Below are 4,601 nucleotides of genomic sequence, written 5' to 3'. Positions count from 1 at the left end.
CCATAGAGTGTATCATCTCTATCTTCTTTTAATGCCTTTGTAGTAATTTCCATATAAGTTTCTATCATTGGAATTTATGAAGGCTTAGAACTAGGGTAGCGGAGTAGTGTTGCCTTAGTTTAGGTTTTAACCCATTTTGACTTTATTCCTTCTCGTAGCTTGCTATCGTTGACTTCTGTATATCCTTTTCTTCATGTTTCCTCTTTTTAAATTTAGTCGGGTCTTACGTTTCTGTCTATATGCAGTGATTTTTTATGCAAGGATTTATTTGCAGGGATTACTTCCATTACAGATGCGTATATGAAGAAAGCATATGAAGACTGTTCAACTATGTATTTATTTATTTATTTATTTATTTATATATGAATTGCATTTTATCTTTATTTTTACTTTTTTGATTGTCGGAGGTCTTCAACGGAAACTGCTCTCAATTTGGTGTACTGCTCTCAACTTGGCGTTGGGGGCAGCCTACTACCCTACCTCCCTCATATGAGAATAGGGTTTTGTTGTTGTTGTTGTATGAGAACAGATAACCTATGATTTTTCCCCCGGAAATAGATGCTATAAACTTATCTGGAAATATATGCTAACAAAGGGCAACACAGGCAGTCATCGCTATATCACTGCTCAATTTTCCAGTCATAGACTGTTGGTTTTCAGTTTGTTGAACCCAAAATTCTTGTTGATTATAAAAAGAAAAGAAACAATCAAAATTAGGAGGGTTTTCAAGTTTCAACACATCCCTGGCTCCCTTCAACACCGCTGCTTTGGGCAACGGCAACGAGTCGAAACAGGGAAACATGAAGTTGAGGAAAAAGGCCGTTGGTGCTATCAAAGATAAGAGTAGCATTGTGGTGGTCTATATTTCCACGAGGAATTCCTTTAGAAATCCTGATCCGGAGGCAGCCATTGTAAAGGCCACAAGTCACGATGAATACCACATCGATAAGAGGAATTCGCAGGTCGTGTTTTCTTGGATCCGAATGTCGCCGGTTAGTCTACGCCCTATTACGTGGGCGTTGTCTAGTAGGATGGAGAAGACTCAGAGTTGGGTGGTGGCCATTAAAGGGTTAATGCTCATGCATGGTGTTTTTCATTGTAAGGTGCCGGTAGTTGAAATGATGCCGCGTTTACCGTTTGATCTTTCGAGTTTCAGCGACGGACATTTGAAGCCTAACAAATCCTGGGGTTTCAATAGTATCATCCGTGAATACTTCGCGTTTCTAGATCAAAAAGCTTCCATTTTGTTCAATCAAGATAACAATAATAGGAAAAGCGAGGATCGTTCGTTGATGGTGCAGCAGCTTTTGAGACTGCAGACATGGCAATCTTTGCTTGATTCGTTGCTCAATTTAAGCCACTAGCGGAGAATATGAAGGTTAGATTGATCCTGAAAGCCATGGATTGTGTCGTCGTCGAGATATTCGTCGTCTATGGCATAATTTGCTGCGACATCGCAAAGGTTTTGTTGAAGATATATTCCATTAGCAGACAGGAAGCTACCTTGGCGGTTAAGGTTCTTCAAAAGGCAACGAAACAGGGTGAAGAGCTTTCCCTCTTCTTCGAGTTTTGCAAGGAATATGGAGTTTCAAACGCTAGTCAATTCTCCACGGTTACCCAGATTCCCGAAGAAAAATTTGAAGAACTTGAGAGAATAAAATCAATGGGGTCTCGGTTTCAGACAAGACATTAATGGACAGCAACGAATGTTTCAAGGAGAAGAACCAGATGGAAATGGCAACAGTTTTGGAAGAACACAGGAAGGGGACCTTGAAAACGATAATTACAGACAAATGGGTGGTTTTTGATGAAGAAAACATAAACATCAACGAACAACAATATGGTTTATCAAGTGAAATCAAAACTGTTGCAGGAGGAGATGTTGCTGCTAAAGATCTACTGCTACCTCTTGTACCTGTTTATAATCACTATGAACTTCCAGATTTAATTAGTTTTTAGCAGTTGGAACATTAACATTCCTTCAATTCTTTTTGGATTATGTCTTAATAAAAAAAAGTTATATCTGAGTTAACAAATACATTTTTTCTCTATATGTTTCAATTTATTATAATTTAGGTAAACTATTTCTGATATCATTGAATTTTAGGTGGTGCATTATTTATATCATTAAACTTTCAATTGCTCCATTTGTAGCACTAAATTTTGGTTTTGAATTCAATTACACTACTAATCCGTTAAGATTCAAATGACGTGATAATATGGACAAAACAAAATCATTTTAGTACGATCATTGACGTCGTTTTAGGTACTAAACTTTAGGGGTGTATATATTTTATCACTAAACTTTTAAACAATTCACTTTTCAGTACTATAAATTTTTTGTCATCGTTGACGGGGAATAGTTGTTTGTCACCGATGTCGTGCTAAAACATTCCTATTTCACTCTAATTTCTTTTTATACTATTGATTTTCCATTAAATTCATTCATAATCGATAAAACTAAATAAAAAATTTAACTATTTTTAGGATTTGGGAGGCTCTCTCATATTTGAGAGCTTTGGTGTGTTTGTTCAAAAATTTGAACAGTGAAAAGCATTATTTCAAGAAGACGGACAACATACTTCAAAATTAACCTCATCATACAACCAACCGGAGAAGATTAGAATATTAGCATGTTGGAACTTCAGATAAATTTTATCAATTATGAATGAATTTCGTGAATACCAATCCGATGAAGAGAGAGTGAAATGCAAAATTTTAGATATTAATCGACAGCCAATGATTAGCTGCAAGCGACAATAAAAAGTATTTAATGTAAAAAACTTAAGGGTAAAGTATAGTAATGGTCACTGAACTTTTCTAAAGCTTTCATTTAGGTCCCCCAACTTTTAAAATTTGCAATACAGTCCCCCAACATTTAGTTCATTTGTAATAAGGTCCCCCAACATTTAGTATGTTTGCAATATGGTCCCTGGTCGTTTGACGCCATTACACTGTCGTTAGTACGTTTGCAATATGGTCACTGAACTTTTCATGCGCTAGCATTTAGGTCCCTCAACTTTTAAAACTTGCAACACAGTTCTAAATTTCATTCTAAACCCTAAATTCCTTTTCGATCTCGAATTTCTTTTTCGCTTCTCTCTTCTCATTTCCAACGTAACTTTTCAGTCGTGGATGCATGAGAAATTTTAATCTAACTTTGAATTATGTGGAGGTGTTGACTTGAATAAGGGTCCATTGAGAGAAGATTCGACCAAGAGACTATCGGGACCATCAACGATTCAAGGTGTAATGTTAGATACATGTCATCTCAGGTGAAGCATAGATGTTCGATGAAATGCTTGTGAGAAAAAAATTGGGTTAGAAATGCAGAGTTTACAAATACTACTAAGATGAACTAAGTATCATTGTTGAAAGTCACCAACAAAGCTGGAATTATTCTTTATAAATGGCATATAATAATTTATTCGTTTAATCATTGTGCTTAAAGATTTTCCAACAGATGATCAAATATAATGAAATCTTAAACAGTGCATTCACCTCTCGTTTGATTTTTGTTCAATTTTCCGCCATGTAAAATTGTAAACCCAAGTAGTGCTCTGTCTTTTAACTTTTTATTTACAAGGAAAAAATGGAGGAAGAATTGCTGGAACGCAACACCGATTGCGTTTATTTCTTAGTCTCTCCCCTCACTTGCAAGAAGGTATTTATTTTTTCTTTTGGGCTATCTGGAAGTAAGCTTTTCCTCTTTCGTACTTTCCCATTTTCAGCTCGCATTGTGTGTTTTTTGTTGAAATTTTTATGTTTCTGGAACTGCATGTTAATAATCTGGATATTCAATGTTAGTTTTGAACCAAAACCATCTAATTTTCTTTCTTTCTTCTTAATCAAAACTTTTAGTACTCCTTATGAAAGATATTCAGTCCATCATAATAGAAGTGAAATAGGGTCCTAGGCTAAATTTTTTTGATCTTCTTGTTTGGTTTTTCTTTAAATCAGGGAATTAGTTGTGGGTATCGACATAGTGAAATCGCCAGGCTCAATCTGAGAGACTGTTGGTACTAGTTTAATGGGAATTGTATTGATATGACATGTGGTTTTAGGCGTCCTGTGAGCTCGTATTTTCTTAATAAGTTCATGTTGATTATGAGACTAATATATCGTGAACGAATTAATTTTTTACATGTTTTGGAAATTTTACAGTTGAATTGTATTGAATTATAGCTTTAGAAGACAATTATGCATGCACATAACTCGAAAGACATCATGACAGGGTAGTATATTTAGAGCAGCTACTTGACCATGTCATGATGCCTTTCGAGTTACGAAAGAGACTGAGAGGTGAATGTGCTGTTTGGGATTTCATTATATTTGATCATCTGTTGGAAAATCTTTAAGCACAAGGATTAAATGAAGAAATTATTATATGTCATTTATACAAAATAATTCCAGCTTTGTTGGTGACTTTCAACAATGATACTTAGTTCATCTTAGTTGTATTTGTCAACTCTGCATTTCTAACCCCATTTTTTCTCACAAGCATTTCATTGAACATCTATGCTTCACCTGAGATGACATGTATCTAACATTACACCTTGAATTGTTGATGGTCCCGATAGTCCCTTGGTCGGGTCTTCTCT

General features: G+C 35.4%; 1 pseudogene; it reads left to right on the top strand.

Moving 5' to 3' along the window:
- The first annotated feature begins 771 nt into the window (after positions 1 to 771).
- Positions 772 to 2,012, top strand: LOC120166917 (annotated as a pseudogene).
- The last annotated feature ends 2,589 nt before the right edge of the window (positions 2,013 to 4,601 follow it).

Source organism: Hibiscus syriacus, unplaced genomic scaffold (genome assembly GCF_006381635.1).
Source record: "Hibiscus syriacus cultivar Baekdansim isolate YM2019G1 unplaced genomic scaffold, ASM638163v2 tig00003041_pilon, whole genome shotgun sequence".
NCBI classification, from domain to species: Eukaryota; Viridiplantae; Streptophyta; class Magnoliopsida; order Malvales; family Malvaceae; genus Hibiscus; species Hibiscus syriacus.
The sequence above is the reverse complement of the archived record's forward strand: the minus strand, read 5'-3'. Positions and strand labels throughout refer to the sequence as shown.